This window comes from Danaus plexippus, chromosome 23 (genome assembly GCF_018135715.1).
Source record: "Danaus plexippus chromosome 23, MEX_DaPlex, whole genome shotgun sequence".
NCBI classification, from domain to species: Eukaryota; Metazoa; Arthropoda; class Insecta; order Lepidoptera; family Nymphalidae; genus Danaus; species Danaus plexippus.
The window spans coordinates 2130937-2151277 of record NC_083551.1 but is presented as its reverse complement, the minus strand read 5'-3'; the positions used below and the strand labels follow the sequence as shown (position 1 = coordinate 2151277).

The following is a 20341-nucleotide window of genomic DNA, read 5'->3' as shown; positions in this document are numbered from 1 at the left end:
TTTCACCTTAATTTAGTTATATTTTAATGGCATTGCATCAGCCGTTAGATGTGACGGTCGAGTGAGAGGAAATCGCGGGCTATGTGTTTCATGAAATATAAGGATTCGTGAAAATAAACATGCAAATTAATAATTAAAATTAATGATGAAGAATATTTTTGATGAATTAAGTTCGCTTACAAAATCTTTCATTAAATCTGTAAAAAAAAAAAATTATTAAAATTTTATCTTTGAAGCAAAATTTTACAAAATATTTTTTTTTAATTTGAAGCACCGAAAATATAAAAAAAATTGAGATATTAAAAAATTATTTTTAAATAAAATATAACTAATGGTCAATAATATTAAGAGACTTGTGGGATATATAACTTAGAGACTAGCTTACAGTGGTACATGGACAGGTAATTATTTTAACCGACTTCAAAAAAGTGTAATGATTAAACGAATATCATATTGGACACAGTTTCATCGACATTGACCACCACCTGGCATTATACAGGTTTTATTAAATACTATTCGATGTATATATATATGTAAGTATTTTTATTTAAAAAATGACATCCACAAACGAAATAAGATTTTAAAAATAGGTATATTAAATTTATTTTTTAAATTTCACACACTATTTGAAATACAATGACTATACGTAAAACTAAGAAATAACTAAATTTTAAACTGTGAGATCTTTGTCAAATTTCATCACATCGTAATAAACCTTAATGCGCTCGTTATAAGGTAAATTTTAGATTAAAATATACGACAGGTGCGCTTTATAAATATGCACCTACATTTGAAATAAGGGGAGGCTTTTAATTTTTATCATATTTACATTAATAGCGGAATCAACAAGATTAGGAGATACTGGGAACAAGAGTTACAAACAGCATACATTCTCGTCCGCCCGTGATGGTCGCTGCTAAGTAACCGAAACGTCGGTAGTATGTAGTTTTTAAATACTAAAACACGCGTAGTAAACAGATAAATATTAGTTTCCTTTATATATACATACAAACGAAATATATACATAGATATATTTCCCTTTCACCAGGAAACTGCATTTTCACAGACACCTTTCACTCACGCCAGCAAGAAAACCCTAGCGACTTGACGCTTCGCGTTGAGTTACACGACGGAGTTTTCCACTAAATTATATCTGTGTTCACACTGTTTGGATCTCTAAACATTTTTATTACTACTGAAATATTAAATTATTAATAAAAATTATTGTTATTGCCCTAAAATTAAGATATATTGAAATAAAATTGGATATGCGAAGACTATTCGGTTTTTAAGACAATTTTTTTTTTTATGAAGATATATGAAAGTATTAATATGAATTAATTATATATCAAAAATTATATATAGCAAGTATTTTCGTAAACACCCTATAAATTATAGTTGAAATATTATAATGAACAAATAAAAAAAATCACCAATGTGTTTATAAGTACTACAATGAGCGAAACGAACGCCAATTGGTTTTATATGCTGACAACAGACTCAAGTGACGCTGAGGGAAGAAACTAGTATCAAAATAACGCAATAATTAAGTTTTTTCATTAATTTAAACTCAAAATTCATCTACAACACGAGTAAACCCGCGGTCGAAACGCTGTAACGAACGCGAGTTGTCACTCAATGACGTCAACACTTGACGCTTTCTCACTTTAACCTACTTCGAAGACCGAGTGTGCTGTGTTATACACTATAAAGATTTTGTTTTTTTATTCTATAATTGAAATTTATTTATCTTTGAGTAGATCCGATGCAGTGATAAAAATTATTAATAACTAATAATAATGAATAATATAATTACGCGTTACCCGCTCATGACATTTCTAAATGTGATCTAATGAAGCACTCTTACTCACACAGAGACTATAGACAGATATAGTTATATTAGTGATTTCAACAAGAAAATACTTAATAATAAGAGTCACTGTAATAAGCCGTTAAAAACATACCGCAGGATTTATTTGTCTCTCATTCCTTAATGACTTTGAAATTAAAAAAAAAAAACAATCGATTTAATAATTTACTGAGGTATTCAAAATTAGCTGTGTTTATTTACGACGAGTTTCTTTTAAATATTTTAACAAATAATCGGATTGTTTCCTGAATATAAAATAAGTAACGAAATATGTACAATATACAGACCTACGCAAAGATAAATATCTTTATTTAAACAGCCAATATTTATAACATTTATAAAAGCCAAAGAGTTTTTATGTTAACAACAAAACCAAAGAGGTTCTAGTGCATTTTCCTCTAAAAGAATCACCAATAAGTATAGCAATGTCTAAATGAGAAATCAAATTTCCGGTAGTATAAATCTATTTTATTCAGCCGGTTTGTACAGAAAGAGAAAGATATATAAATAGTTTTCTGCATGGAAATGGAAATGTTAGTATCGCTGGTAATGGCTGCCGGTTCAGAAATAATTTATAGATAGGAAAATTATCTTTAATATTATTTAATATAATCCCCTCGTAGATTATAAATTAATGACTAACCTGACTTTGTTGTGTCAGAAGTTTGGAATTTGTTTTTTTTTTTTTTAAAGTTAAAGGTTTTCGTTTTTCAGCTTTCCTAAAATTGATGTTTATTCAGTTTATTAACAATTATTTTCAGATATTAAATAATTCTAACACATTGAAAATATAATTTATATTTGATCTGGTATATTTTGGGATTTCGTCTAGATTTTTGCATTAAATATGTGATGAGTAATCGATTTTGAAAAAAGTCGTCTTTACAACAAATTCTTTTATAGAGAATGTACTTTACATCTCCATATTTAAGATCAGTTTTCAGCCAGATGATGCTGTTTACTTTGATAAACGTCTCCGAATTAGCTTCGGAGAGATGTGGAAGCGGAAAACTCTGTGCAGTTTCATCCCCTCGCCGATAGATGGCGGTGATAGACGGCGCTTTCATAATATAAACGGCCGAGCGATCCTCGCAGCTCAGAGCCATAGGAGGCATTCGCGCGGACAGTACGTACTAAACAACTTGTGATACGTTACGATTGTGTTAACAGTGAAATGGATATTGTTACTTTGGACCCGACCGGACTTTATTGAGATGTACGTCCACAGTCTAGATCCGACGGGTCAATACTGATGGCAAAGAGCCTGGACCCCACTGGTGTGTATTAAAACACTTATAAGAATAGAGAGATGGATGTGCTGGATCCGACAGGGCAGTATTAGAGGATGTGGGGCCTCGAGCCGACACAGCTATAAGACTCCGACCTACAATGTGCTGCGGCAGACGGCGTATTCTCACGGGAACGAATCCAGAGGAGACATCTTCATGCAGGAAAAGGAGGTTCTATATAAAAGATAAATAGCAGTCGGCCGATGATGTACGGAAATGGTAATCAGCTGACACAACCAACCGGAAATGCAGATACATTGGAAAAATACAATCCTGCGGTAACGACCGAGATAGGGAAGTGTTGCCAGCCGCGACGTCATGCTCCCACTAATGTAAGTATTTATATAACGACATTTAATATTATCATCACATACTATTGTATACATAAACAACTAACGTTTCTCATGTACATATATAACATTAATCACTCGAAAAACATTTCCTTATAATTAATATAAAATTACATGATCATTAACAAAAATGCTTTAAGTTAATTTATATAAGTATAAAATATCCCACTGCTACATAGAGTTCTTCGGGAACTCGTGTTTTAGACAGACAAAAAGAAGGCACGCGGTTTTTAATTTAGTGCCCGAATTTCGGGTACTATCGCGATTTTTATAGCACCGGCCGGGTTCGATGAACGGACATATTTTATTTCATCGCGCGCTTCCACGTTCACACACAGACGCACACACACATCCAACAAGATGAAAGCACCCACACAAGCAAAACAGAGATGTTTGCGTCGATCGCAAAAACAAGCAATGCTTATTATAAAATTAGTGGCAATTAATATTATTTCCATAATAATAATACTGACAGAAGCCATCGGTTCATACTGTCCCTATGTGAAGCGCGTCACATTGTAACACAGATTAACTCGCAATGCCGTGTTTGCCGAAATATAAGTTCAACGAACTTGCGGACAAGCTCGGGAGTTCAGAATAGAAGCGAACTGGCGCGACATACGAAAATGACCATCGCGCTTTTGGTGTATTCTTTTTTTAAACATTACGAAATTTCGTTATAAAAAAAAAACGCGTCCAAAGAGTTTTAACATCCAAGGCCTTATGAGTCAGTGATGTTTCTTATCCTTCCTTGACCCCGCTTGCACTGTGGCCTGTTTTTGGTATTGCGTCATCCTAGGTCAAGCTCCCTAGCCAAATCTTTGCTAATAATATAACTAGTCGCACGTGTCTTCCTTTATATCATTTTAACATGCCAACCATTCGGCAACGACATGGCGTGTGTCGTAACCTGTGCTGTAATTTGTATGTGATAACGGCTAGGCTTTATCTTTAGTGCCAGTTTGTAAAACACAGCGTGTTGTTAATGTTCGATAAAGCGCACAAAATGGTAATGTTTGAAGTATGAGAAACAATCGCTTTGGTTAACTACACAGTTTTCACTCAACGTTATTTCCATTAAAACGATTTAGATTTGTATAGTTCAATATAATGTTTTTTTTTTTGTTATCTTAAAATTATTAATTATTTATATTTTATTCAATATAAAACACGAGTTAGATATTCGCGTCTAGTTATGTTGTTATGGCTGAAAATCGTAAACGCGTGAAATAAATTAAAAAGTCGTAAACCATTTTATGGGGTTGCCAGTAATGAGGTGATAGTAACAAATGGTAGCAAATAGTAACATTTATTTAGAGTAATTAATATTTCACAACAGCTATCAGGGCTGTTATTTATTCTTAATATTGAGATTAATTTTACAAAGTTGGAATACAAAATAATACACCTGGTAATTTTAGAAAACTTTTGTTATAATAATGATTACATATGGAAGCTGTTTGAGATCACATTGTCTATTGAAAATAATTATTAATTGATTCCCTCTTCAATGATACTAAGTGAAAAAAAAATAACAAGCCACAATAACCTTGAGAATGCTCCACAGATTATAAACACACGGTCGAAATACAGACATTGTATGAAAAAAAACTCCTTGGTTATTGAAAAAAAATGTACCTATATATATACATTTAAATACGACAGTATTACTATTTATGTGTAATACAAGGGCCGTATTGTATGTAAAGAATAAATTCACAATTTTAAATAATATGATAGACATAGATAGACAGGAATCCTTCGTCGAATATTTTAAGAAGTCAACAAACCTTTAAACTGGTTCTTTTTATTACCTCCAACTCAAATACTTTATTTGTCTATACTAATGTTTTATAGAATGTCAATGATTCCTAATTTCAATATCAAAAAAAAAAAACATAATCATAGACAAGAATTTGTTTTTAATACTTTATTATGCCATCCTATTTGTCTCCGGTTATGTAATAGCGAATTATATTTATCAAAAAAATTTTAATATATTGCGTGTACGGAGTTAAATCAAAATGTCACTTAAATACCAATCGTCTGTATTATGAAACGTTACAAAATATTACCATCGACAATTTAGCTTGTAGGTCAATATTTTTTTTTTTAAGTAACGAGACTAAGCATTACATTTATCAACCTTGCCGGCGACTTGCCAAGTTTAGTTGCATAAGATTTTACGTAATACATACTGCAAAACGGGTCAGATTCCGTGATAAGTAGATTTTAATTAAAATTTATATTCGACCCGATAAAACATTTCAATAACATTCAATATTACCTTAGATACACTGCATATAAATTATATTATATGTACACGTTTCCGCGGAACTATGACTGATTGCGTAATGCCAGGATTTTCACTCGTACCCAGCGAAAACGGAAATATTCACGTTTTGAATGTAACTCTCAGACTATATAATGTTTGTAACTCTCAGACTATATAATGTTAATATGATAAAGACGATGTCCTTACCATAATTATCCTTTATTAATTAGGGATGGCAGTTTTTTTTTTTTCGTTTCTAACCCAATGCTAACAACCCTGTAATGTTTTTCTGTTGGTATTCGTCATCTCTCTATCAAGTCATTGACACCAGTGCATCGGAGCCGAGATGATGAGATGGAAGTTCAATCAACTCTGCATCTACCTAATCAGAGTAATTCACCCTCGGACGTACATTACACATATAATATTTGTATATAAACGTTAAATTCGACTGTTTTATATACGACCTTTTTGGTAAATTTATCGCTGATATATCAAAGAACTCCCCATCGTCTATGATGTCCTGGTACTTAGATCGTAGTGACGGCTCACGAACAAAACATTAGTGTGGAAGGAAAATTGTATGAGAACACTGTGTGCAGTCTCAGTCCCATTCGAAGTTTCGGCTGTGTATGTAATATGTATGTATGTATGTATGTTTGTTTGTATCTATGTATGTATGTATATTTTCCTACATACACTACATGCTATCTCATAGCAAACGTGTGTTAATAGCTGTTTCCGCATAGACACTTCTAAGAGGCAACGAACAAGCCGAGCGCCTCCGTGTGAGCGAGTACGTCAACCTTACAAATTATAAAAAAGTGGCTTTACGCCATTTGTGTTTTACGCTCAAATAAATATTTCTTTCGATACTTTAATTATGTAATTATAATTATATCATTTCGATCGGTGTACATTGTGACGTGTCGTAGTGGCAGATTGTACAAAGGCCGTAGTAAAGGACAAAAAGTGTTATAATGGGGATGGAATGCGTCAAAATGTCGTCAGTGGCTGTGATTGTGACGCGCCTACACGCTCAGACACACACACACCAACACAGCTACACTTATACGTACGTGTACGTGTACGTCGACACACACCCACACACACACGTATCACGTGCACACAGACACACCGCCTATGTTATGTATACTGAAACTAAGCACGTCATAAGTCGGCCTCTCGCGATATCTGCGAGCCTGGTACTTGGACTTCGCGTAATAAGCTGAAGATAACTCGCTTTTCTTGATCTTGCTAGAGGAACGGCATTATTTATTAACTTCCGCGTATCATTTCGCCTTCGATGTTTTAAAATAGCATTTGTCTTGTTTATAATTAAATCGATTGCATTTAATTCTATGTAATACATATCGCTGATATATTATATAGTAATTAATATAATATTATTTTGTATTATTTCAAAATAAAGGTCAAGGAAACTCGTCAGTAACATTCATTATGCAATCGCTCATTGACTGCCGCATAAAAGTCGGTCTTAGTAAACTCCGCCGCAGTCATGATCTCCTGGTACAAACTGTTCTAGTTGACGATTCAAGCGATCGCGAGATGAAAATGATCGAATAAAAATTATTTGTTAAATTATTTTTTTATTTACATTGAAAACTCGCTCGAGATCTCTTAAAAAAAATATTACATTAATTCAAATTACAGTTTACAGTGTTCGGCGCCATCTGTTGTCGGTTGGCGCTCTAAATATATTAAAAAAATGGCATCGTATGCGAAAAATGAATTTGATGGAATAATTTAAGGCACATGGCTATATATCGGACAGGTGTACGGGAGCCTGATCCTCCAAGGATGTTCAGGGCCGGTGCAATGTAACAAGTGTCGTACGCCAGCAGGTTTTTGCTCGGGGATAACTAACTATGCGCTTCTATAATAATTAGTGTCCTTTATCCGACCATTGTAATTGGCTCTGCTGACCTGAATTACAAAAAGACACACGTCGACACCGGTGTATGGTTTCGTGTTTTAATGTTTAAAATATTTATATATACAACCTTCTTGTTAAAAAGATCTCTACTTTGGACCGTTGCCGTAAAAAACTTTAAAAAATCACTTTAAAAAATCACTGGCACAATAGTTGTTTTAACCCAGCCGCATTCTCAAAAAAAAAAAAAAACAATAACTAAAAGGAACAATTAACTTGCGCAAACAGAAAACATTTTGTAACTAACAAATGAATATTTTTTTGCAATTCAAATAATAAATATCGCAAAAAAATTAACTATAAGTAATAAAACATGGCGCGTTAGTTCTTTGAGGTGGTGAGTTGTTACGCAAATCCTTATTGTGAATAAGTGTTGCATATTGTCTCACAGAATTCAAAGACGAGCCGACACAATGGCGTTTCAACAACAGCTGATTCAGACATGCATTTTATCATCAAAAAATTCACTTACCCTTAAAATATCTATTTGCAAATTTTCAGCTTCGTCATTATTTAAACGAATTGACGCCACGCACACTATCAAAAGTTATACACACACATGAACAAGATAATTACAATGTCATAAACAAGTATAAAATAAAGTGCGTTCTAAAGTAGAACGCGTTCAGTTTAAATAAAATTACACGAACGAGCCGACGTATTAACCAATAACAAACATTATTAAACGCCGTCTACACGACGCTAGATAATGAATATTATACATTTAACCATATATAATTATTTATAATGATATAACTTTGTTTAATGATGGTGTATAGCAGTTTTTATAAGATAACTAATACATGTGTTTTGTTTCCAGATACTATACTGTTCCAGTGTAAACTTTGGATGAATACTCATTAGTTCGTAAGGAAACAATCCGTTCGACTGACTTCAATATAACTCAATATCTCTCGTGCATTTTTTTTTTTTTTATAATAATTATTATTTTTATATAAATTATGTTAAATTAAATAATTAGTTTCGATGTTATTTTTATTTGGATAGAAATAGAATAGAATGTGACAAGCAAATGAGGCAGCGGTTTTTTTGTACGGCGCTCAAAAATTCTTGTACATTAAATGAGACGCCGACAGATTTCACCGAATATATGTAGTTTAAGATTTCACTTTCAGCGTAATTCGAGTTACCAATTTGATATTGCTTGAAATTGATTGTAAATAAAGCGCTTTCTACGGCTTTTTTTTTAAATATATATATATAAATTTTATTTCAGTGTTGCCATTTAAGACTGAATGAAATTTTTTTTTTAATTAGTACGTACGTAATCGGTTTATCTTCTCGTTTTGTAAATCCCAGAAAGGATCCCACCCTAGGTTATTTGAATTTATATGTATTGTAATAAATTACTTCTAAATAAATAAATAAATAATAAAATATATTGTTTTATATTTCACACATGTTTTTTTTATTTCATCCAATAATTTAACACACTATAAAATATCGAAATTTGAAATAAAAATGTTTAAGCTGTAATAACTATGTATATTTATTTAATTCTTAAATTATTTATAAATAAAATACGACAGAAATTAAATGAATACGACAAAACAATTTACAAGGAAATAAATAACACCTAGGTTATTAAACTTTAAGGAAATCTGGATTTTTGTAATAGCCTTATATGTATATATATATATATATATATCCTCTATCATCTGTTTGTGGCTTTATTAATTTAGATGAAACAGAAACAGATGATAGACAATACGTATGAAAAGCAAAAAAATATTCCGACTAAAGTATAAACGTTGGCATCTATAACATTTTTATTGAGGCAAAAATTTCCTCGCAGTTTGTAATGCAATCGCGCCCTTAACCAATCAATCGATTGTCTTACAATATTAACTATACTAGTTTTTACTCCTGACTCGTTCTCTGTCCCGTGGGATAGAAGCCTTAAGATTGAGATAAAAGCCTTTCTGTCATTCCAGCTATCTACGAAACGGTATTTGCATAATACAGTTTTATAGTTTTTAAAATAATACTTTATATACACAAAAAATATTTGATTACATTTTCATAGAGAGTACAAAAATGACGTTAGCTTTTTTTTTTTATTTATACACATTTTTCTAAACAAAGATCGAAAGCCAAAAGGCTGTAATGGATTACATAAAAATAAATTAAAAATATATTGTATACAAAAGAACGCATGGACAAGATAAGCGCATATCGTTAATTACGGTACAATTTATATTGGGTATAAATAAATTATTTCTAACATTGGCTGTATGTTTAATACATCATGATAGTACAATAATGGTTTGGGCGCCTTGTGACTATCGTGGTTACATCAATCTAAGAAGTATCCGTTATTCCGTGGCATTATGGTTATATATTTTATAATATTCACCTAACATTTGACGTATCTATAGTTATAACTCGTTTAATAGTGCTGACCGTAGAAAATATCGATATTTTATATTTTATTTCACTTGTAACTTTTGCTAAGGACATTTTCGATTACTCAATATATTATAATACAGAATGTCACGCACTTGATTACCTTTTAAAGTTACAACGGTATGCAAGGTTTTATATGTTTATGTGAAGAAAAATTATATTATATGTTAACATAATTACGAAATTAAGTTCAAAGGATAATATCTTGTTTGTTTAACAGCTGTTTTTATATATCGGGGCTATTACAGTGGTATGAATTCATTTACACAATCTGCACTCGTACATTTCGTATTTAACGAAAGTGATAAAAAATCTATTGTAATAGTGTGGTATTTGGACACCCTTAATTTTTCTTACATTCCATTAAAAATACGAGTAGTATCAAAATTAAAACTTATATCCATTTAATTCTAGAACATTTCGTCGCATCACCAGGTGTATTAAACAGCTGTTCCAGGATTCCAGCACTAAAATTTAAACCCGTTGGGTATAACAAAGATAACAAGCCTGTTGACTCCCCGGGCTTTTTCTATTTTTGGACGACCTTCATCTTAAGCATTTATAAACAACTTGTAATATATATGTGTATTATTTTTTAATAACACACGGTCATAATCAACGTTATTTTTCTTAATATTGACCTTTCAAAATTATTACTATTAAAAAACAAGTAAATTTATCGACTATATTACACTTATACATTATATATATATAGTTGATAAATAGATTGTACGGATTTATCGACTCTCGATACAGTGACGGCACAGCCCGCGGCAGGATCAGGGAGTTGGCCAGTAGCGCAGTGGGTCGGGCGACGGAATGCGGAAATACAACACACACGGGATACAATCTTACGATACGAATAATGACTGATATTATGCAAAACATTGTTATTGTGATACAATGAAATAAATGAAATTTATATAAACATACAGCTTATCTTATTAACACAATACGATATTTTTTATATGCATTGACAATAATAACACGTCACAGTTTCCAAAAAATTACTATAGGTAATAATTAATTGATATGGCTCACTAATGGCTATACAAATAATCTTAAGATTTATCCCTACACCGAAGTGTGGTGTGTAACCGTAGTTAACGGTACCATAACTTTAAATCAGGCGTTAGAGGTCGATAAAAAATGGAGCCCTCAAAATTTGAGTCCTGTTAAGGGTACTGACCTCGGGGATGAACGACCTATTTAGGTTGAATGAGTTCATCATCCAAACTCCTTGGACCTTGAACCGGTCCTTATAGATAATAGCTGTATACAAAATAAACACAACCTTCAATATCTCGATAAGACATGTTAAGACCGTAACGTCACTTACTCTAAACCAATTTTGTCATATTTTTGAAAATTAACAAAATAAACTATATTTGAGTCATAATATTGACATATGAGTTACAAAAAAAATTTTTGAATTCACTGTCAATGTTTAATAATTATCTTACTTATTATATAATATTAAGTTTAAACAATTAACAAATCATTGGAATTCTATATTGAAATAATTTTTTCACTTCAAAATCAATTTGGTAAGCTTTTTGATGATTTTAGTATGAAACAAAGATATTGAAAGAAACAAAAAGTCATGTATCTGAGTCAGTTGTCATTTGACGTGCACTTTTTTTTTTAATATTTTGTTAGCAGCGATCTCGAGTCTCACTCATTCGTCCAATATCAATTTATATGACTATAAACATTAATTCAAATTAACACATTCTAGTAATATAAAAAAAATATATTAATAATTCCAAATTACGTTATAAAAAAAATTATCATATTTAATAGATTTTACTATTACAATATATAATTTAAACAGGTGACATAGATTTAAAATACATTCAAATGATTGTCTGGAAGTGATTCGCTCTATATTTTCAAATAGTTGTTAATTTAAGAACCTACAATAAAGAATATATTATTCGTATTTTAATCAAATTAAAAGCAAAACTAGCTTTGATATTAAAAACATATTTATACTAAATTATTGTTTTGGATTTACTCATTAAAATATTCTATGATGCTTAAGACAATCTATAAAACACGTCTCATTCTGTCTTTATCTATAATTAAAAAAAAATCATCTTTAATACTTAATTTTTCATTGAAATTGAAATAAAAAATTCTCTTTTATATTGATATATGTTCTAAGCTTTACACCACTTGTATAACATGGTTTGTATTTAAATTTTATATACTTTATTTTATAATGATTTTCTTGTTATCTCTAATATTATAACATGAAAGTTTCGTTCGCGTTTAGTTAATACAGCGACCAAGACTCGAGACTGCTCGAATTGGTGTGAACCGAGACTAAAATAAGCATATTCAGGAAAGAAAAATTAAATTCATATTTTGTAATGGTTACATTTTTATAATGTTATAACAAGGAGATATTAAAACGGTCAAAAAAGCTGTATTGGTACTCGACAATATAGACAAGTTTGTAAATACTCATTCCGTACTAATTCTAGTAATGTCATCTTTTCGAAATAACTAGTTGTTGTTGTTATAATATGTAAACATGAGTAGACAATATAAGGAATCCTGACGCTACTGTCAATTTAAACACATCATATTAAAATATTATTAGAAAAAATTAACGAATCGAATGTGGCCAGAGCTTAGAAAAAAAAAATAACGAAGAAGGTTCAGACATAAATAGTTTTTATGTCAGAACCTTCAAATAGAAATAATAATTTTTTCTATATGAAACCTTATAGTAATCAAAATGGAACATATTTACGTTTTACTAAAAATGCTAATTATAATATAATTTAATTCATACTATAAGTACATGACATTTTGATTATAGCACTGTTAAATAATATTAGCATATTAAGAGATTAAATGTATGTATATTTTTTTAAAAAGACTTTATAAGAACGTCGGAAACGGTAAGATGTTATATACATATTAATTTCAAAATGAGTTTTTATATATATTGCTTAGTATAAAATATCATGAAACGAGCTATTTCCAAATTTAGGTCACTAAGCCCACAGGTGGTACATAGTCTTTTAGTTAGTATTATAAATTTAATAAGAAAGTTGACATTTTTTGTCAACACATCAAACATCTGCCTTAATGCTGTCAGTTCATTCAAACGTAGCTTTATCAAGGTCATGGTCTTTTTTTTTTTAATAATTATACTCTAACATCGAAGGCACAATAAAAACATCCATTAATTGAGTGGGCTTAATAAAGTTTTAGTTTTGTTGAATATAACCGAACCAACGCTGCTATGGGCATAAATTCTTAAAAAACATAAATTCTAACCATCCAGACATGAAAAGAATCTAAAAATTTATCGGATATTTTAAATTTCAAACAAAATCCAATCTTATAAGAGTCAAATTGGAATTGGCGGTAAAAGTGACGTGTGACGTTTTCGTTCATAAACAAAATCTATGATTAGAAGTGAATTCTAAGACACAAAAAATAAAGCTTAATATAGACGAGAGCGTCCGTCGCTAGCTCGATTCCGGCTAGGATATAGGTCAATGCTCCCCTAAACCTGAGTAGTCGGGGCGGTTTGTAAGTACTCATATGTTTAAATTGCCCAACTCGTATGTAGTCTCTGTACAGGATACTCGGACATCGCGTACCGACAAATATCCTTAGTGAGGCCGGACGGGTTTTTGAACGATTCTCCTCGAATACACCTACACGGCCCATTACGTCCCAGTATTTGTTTGTAACAATCAAAATGGTTATGACTTTTGTAAATAAGAGATGTTTGGACAATACCTTGCTTGGACGCTAACACAAAAAAGGTTTTATTCCATCAGGCTGTAATTTCAACTCAATTACTGTCAACGTCAATATCTTAGATAGATTAGGTTTTCTTGATATATAAAAGAGTTATCCATACTTTGTAAACGAATCGCGCTCAGTGATACCAACATAAAATTAATCACAGGATCAAAGCCAGAAACATAATGAAATATGGACCACGTTTGGTTCATATTATTTCGAGTTGGGACAAAATTGGTGTTCAGCCAGCCGTTTCGTCACACGATATCCAACCTTCGTTATCAGATGATAGAGTTCAAAAAAAAAAAACAACTTCTTATTTTGCGCAAAAAAGCAAAAAAAAAAATTTTTGATATATTTCCGGGTGTGAAATGTGTCCCGTCCATTCGGTTATATTAAAAAAAATGCTCAGCGTTTCCGCGTAACTGTATATTTTTTGCTATAATATTTCACATGTTTATAGTCTAGGGAATCGTGCGTGAGAAAACGTGTCTATGCATCTTGTATTCTAATAAGGGCGGCAGATATTTTCATAGACACCGCTATTTTTTACACTACATCTGTTTATGAATTCGGCAAACGTACACACGTCGTTTCTTAAGGGCATTGATAATGATAATATTTTCTTTGCAATATTTTTGATTTGATATAAAGATAAAACTTATCTTCCTTTTTACCGGATGATGGTTTAACAGAAAGTCATCCGATTTTCGTGTAAGACAAAAAAAACCATCCAAATATACCTATACCTATACCTAAAACAGATTACATACATTTATTTATATAAGTCCGGAATTCCGTTTTATCGATACCTTTCAATTAATATATTTTTTTTTTAATTTTTACCGGTTACACGTATTTTATAAACCGCTATGATTTTACAATCATAATAGTTACCTACATATTAAATTCCCCGTACAAATTCTCATAAACATATGTATAATCCTTAGAAACTATCGAAATAACATATAAAACATATCTAGCATAATATATTATTGTTCGCATATAACATTAATAAATCATTTATAATTAATATAAAAAAAAAAATTTTTTCGCATCTAAAACCCTGATTACACTAGACAGGTGACGGGGACCATATTGTTGATCTTTTAAACAAAAAGTAGTCGAAGTTAAAAAAAAAAAGATTTCGTTTAGAAATTTCACTTAAACCAGTAAAATATGTTTAATTTAACTAATGATTAATATAATATTATTTTCATTTCGCACGTTCATTAACGTCATACTTTAGCAATAATTTTTAATACATACTTCGATTAGTTTTTACTAAGAAAACTCGATTTATACAAGGATAGAACAATAGTAATTGACATATATTATTAATAGGTAAGGGTAAAATTCTCAGACTATTCTCAGATCCTGTCTTCATGTTATACTTGGCTAGATTTAAACTACTCATACCGTTGGGATTCTAACCTAACCTAGCCGATATAAATCTCACTTTGTTCGTTCGTTTGTTAAATTTAACACATAAACTAAACAAAAATTTAACTTCTTAAATTATGAATTATGAAATCAACATAAATTTCAGTTAAGACTGCGACCTCTTAATACATATACAAAAATTTTGTTCGTTCGTCAAAATTAAGTTTTAAATTCAATTTAGTATATAATTATAAAAATGAATGATCTCGTACGTGTCTCATTCTTCCAACTGATACCTACTAGAGATATCGATTAAAAACAAAAATTTACCTAAAATCTCAAATAAATCAATTTAAATTATTTTATTAGGTATCATATAAAAATAACAATATTTTCTATATGATATAAAACAAATTATATTTATATATATTTTTAGTAATTATAATAGTTCTACTTAACATTGTGTTAAAGGGATCACAGGTGTATTGGATCAACGCTTTGATAGCTTTTGGCGACGTAGGACAGGAGTGGTGTGGAGACGAAACGTAACATATATTATTTTTATTATAAATTTATTCCCCTACAGTCTTAATAAATAAATATAATATTATATATAAAAAATATGATTTACATAAAAAGGAAAGCATCAAATGATTTGTATATCGAAATAAATAGGTTTTAAATTTATTATATATATATTTATTATTTAATATATTTTTTTACACACTATGCCACTCCTATGTTTTGGTCGCGTGCTAACAGCATGTGCTAAATAATTGCAGTACATGTGTCAATTTTTTTTTACATCTTATTACCTTACATTTAAGCCTATTTTATTGAGAACACGACCGTATAAATTTAAACCTTAATACGAAGCAATAGGGTTGAATATTTTGGTAACATTTAAATAATATCACCTGTGCCAATTAAGAGCAATATGCGTCCTCTTTGTACGAGACTATGAGCTTTTAACCGACTCCGTAAGGAAAGGAGTTCTTAAATCGTTTTTTATTTAACATTATATGTTATTATTGGAGTATATATATACTTCACATAACATTATTAAGGTGGTCAATGAAATTTCGCATTTCATTGATATTTAGTACATTATTTGTTGATTGTGTAATGAATGGACAGTAGTGTTTTTTTTTTTATTTCTTACATATAAGATCCTTCGTATAGGCTTTCTAATTTATGTATGATAACAATATTATCAAGCTGTACAATAAACAACAGAATATTTTGTATATTATTTCCCGCGATTTGATTCGGAATTGGTCTTGAAGAAAAATGAATAATTTGTTTAAAAATAATATGAGACCAACTGACAGCGCCATCTGTAGTCTTCGCTAAGTAAATTAACACCTAATACAACTGTTATGTTTGACTTTGGAATCTGGGAATAAATGATTAAATAATAATTATAAAGTTACATAAAAAATCATTCAATATATTTCATAGCAAGCTATTTTATTTATAATAATAATTATTCCATACTGTTACTAAACCATTACAGTTGGATATTTTATATATATATATGCATTCCACAGGATATAAATTTAATTGCTTTAAGTCCACGCGCTGCATGTCTCCGATTGTTCTCTCTAGCTTTCCAATAATAAAAAATACATTGTTTTATCTGTAAAAATTACAGCCAATGTAATTTAAAATTAATTCATTATTTCTATATAATATTTAAATTTAGATAATACATTTTTTTTTAAAACGATAAATTATGTATTCAACCAAGTGCAGGCCGCTCGCAGTGTTACAAGTGTTAAAAAAAACTTGCATCGGCCGTGACATTTCATTGGCGTTATTCATGACAGTGTTGCGAAATTACAATTAAATGTATTTAGTAATATAATGTCGGTATTAATAAACAGATTTGATCAATACAACGATCGACAAATAGGAAAAATAAAATATTTTTTTTTATTGGAAAAAAAATAAAGCGTCGAAGGTAATTCTGTTATACATCCTTATAATATGATAGATATATTCCGTATACAAACAAATAGATAAAAAATGTTATATTTATAAATATATATATATATGTATGTATAAATGTACTTCTGTGACAATTTTCAAATGTACTGTTAATATGACACCATATTGCTAAAATATGTTCGACTTCGCGGTAAAGCAATTAAAAAGCAAATGCATTCTAGAAAATTGTATAAAAGAATTTAGAATGCAATGTGCTATATTAAATTAAAAATAAACTAAACTGTTCGGTTACCGAGACATGAAATAATTGGATTTTTTTTTTTATATATTTCATTATAACCTATTTTCAAATAAAATGAAAAGATATTGAATCATTAAAAACATAATATAATTTACCTGTCAAATGCGGAATATAAATTAAATTTCTATAATTGCATCAAATATAATGTTCATATGAAAACTTTTTATGGGGCTCATTGAATAATTTTGTAGACTAGCAACAATTCATCGAAACTTCAAAGGCGTTAACCTACCGTCCTCTTCGACCTGAGTCTAAGGCTTCCATTTATGGTACCCTCGAAGATTCCATGATACATTTTTGGACGAGCGATCGATCTCAGTTTGAATTTGATCTCGTTTTGTTTTTAAATACAATAGTTTCTTTTAGGGCAGCGGCACATACTTTTTATGTTGAATCTATTTAGTTCCAAAAACTTTAGGGATTCGTATCGTTTAAGTGATAATAAATAAGTCAATATTATTTATTTTTTTGATATTTTTATATTCCGTGCATTATATTTAAACAGATATGAAACTTAAAATGTATACTTTTTATTAATTGTGGTAACATTCTTGATTAATGACGGTATCTGAAAGCAATAAAATATAGAATTCTAATTTCAAAATACGATAGATTGAAAATATATATAGTTTTTGTATAAAAGAATTACCCGGGATTTCCCTTTCATATACTTATAAGGAGGTTGATAATATTTACGTCGCATGCCGTAGTATGAGACGACAAATTAATGTTGGTCTCTATGTACATTAATTTGATCTTTATTTATATTGCAATAAAGTCTACATGAATGTTTGTAATCATTTATTGTATTAATTCGGTTGTATTTGATAAGTTTTTGTCCAGTACTCGAGAAGGGCATTCCTTCATGGGAACACCGAGGTTATTGTCTGATTCTTGAACAGTGTAGTTTTATTTGGAAATTTTTCAAATATCGATAATCATTTTATTAATTTTCTATCAATGTTTGTACAAGAAGATACTAAAAAAAAAATTAATTTGCTTCGAATGTAGTGTATTAATCATCGTTAAAGACAACTCTTTAGGTTATAATAAATTTTGACAGCCCATCTATAACGGCTCGATCTCATTGTTTACAGATACGAAATTTTTTATCAAACCAAAAAAAAAAAAAATATATACAACCATCAAACCCTTTATGTGTGGACATCTGCCGATTTTTGCATTTTTTCGTAATAAAAAAAGCAATGCAAAAAGTTTGAGTTTTTATCCAATAGTAAACTAACCCTTTGATCAAACATGGCGGCTCGTAATCAGATTTCGGCATGTGCTGTCTTTTTTCGTTTATATTTTTTTTTCAAGAAACACGATAGTTCTTGAGCGCGGAGTGTGCTATTCTTTTGTGAAGTGTATTTGCTCTCGCCAGATACTTCTTCCGCGTGCAAAAAAACAGCACGAGCCCTTTCAGCGTGTTATTGTACTTGATAACATCTTTTGATGCACCTTTCAATAATTTCGATGTTTGCTTAGCGACAACTGAACTCCGCTTTTAATGAAAAAACATTCGGATAAAAAATTAATTTAAATTAAACCGTTTTGCTTTATAAATTCAATCAAAAATTTATATCACATAAACGGACATTTATATTTCTTTGCCATAATATACTATTCAAAACCATCACAAAATCGTAAGTTTCTGAACGTTGCCATATATATATTTTAAATAATTGTAAGCACTAACTCCAAGCGAGTGTTTCATATCACACATGTGTCGACCCGGCGACGATCGCGCACTAGAGCTAGTTGAAAAAACAAAACAATGTCGATTTACATATAAGAAAACACGTAGTATATAATATGTATGTCTATAGAAATAGCCTCAGGTGGCCTAGCACCTGTAGCTATCTTGTTTTGACAGGTGGCGTCCTCAGAAGATTATGGACACTGCAAATTGTACTCTTTGTTTTAGGATCTATTTAAATACGTGACCAAGTTATTATAAATAAACATTTTGAAAGCGATCACTTATTAATATATATATTTAATTAAACCTCCTTTTTAATATTAAACTATGACGGAGAATTATTTATTTACTATCACAGTGACATTTGACATGATATACTATATTCAGACTTTTTTAAAAACATTAACAAGTCTAAGGTTTTTTCCGAACAGCCACACTCAAGTAAAAAAGGTTATATATATTTTTATTAAGCTCAAATAAAAACACCTAATACGTATTATATGTAAATATTTTTTTGTTCTACCGATATATTATTTCATAGAAAGGAATAATAAGCCGACTATAAAGTAGGAACAATATATGACTTACAAGTTTTTAAAAATTAATCCTTAATTAAATTTAAATCTAATTATCAATTTACAGTTATATTATAATGTTATAAGTCGAAATACGAAAATTATCTACTTTTTATATTTAAAAAAAAATCTTTCTAGAATTGGATTATAATTGCTTTATCCTGCTATTTTCGTTTAAAATCAATCCACATCAAGATTCTTCTACACAGAAATACGTAATAAGTTCAACATAGAATAAGTTTTTATAGATTGTCGTAAAATAAGTAAGTATTCGTATTACCGACTATACAATAAGAAACAGATATTTGAATGTAATTTATATATATATATATACGATTATATATCTAAATATATATATATAAATATATATGTATATACAACTTATGTATTATTTATAAACTGCATACGAACAATAGTCCCGTCTGGATTCCATCAAAATGTGTAAGTTTCATCGATACTTTGACAAAAACCATCACAAAAACGCCCCTTCAGAT

At 30.1% G+C, this 20341-nt stretch overlaps 1 long non-coding RNA gene across 1 annotated transcript; it reads left to right on the top strand.

Moving 5' to 3' along the window:
• Positions 1 to 2431: 2431 nt before the first annotated feature.
• LOC116774883 (uncharacterized) lies at positions 2432 to 9153 on the top strand. The gene is made up of 2 exons (XR_004353790.2): positions 2432 to 3491; positions 8559 to 9153. It is a non-coding gene; the product is annotated as an uncharacterized LOC116774883 (long non-coding RNA).
• Positions 9154 to 20341: the final 11188 nt, after the last annotated feature.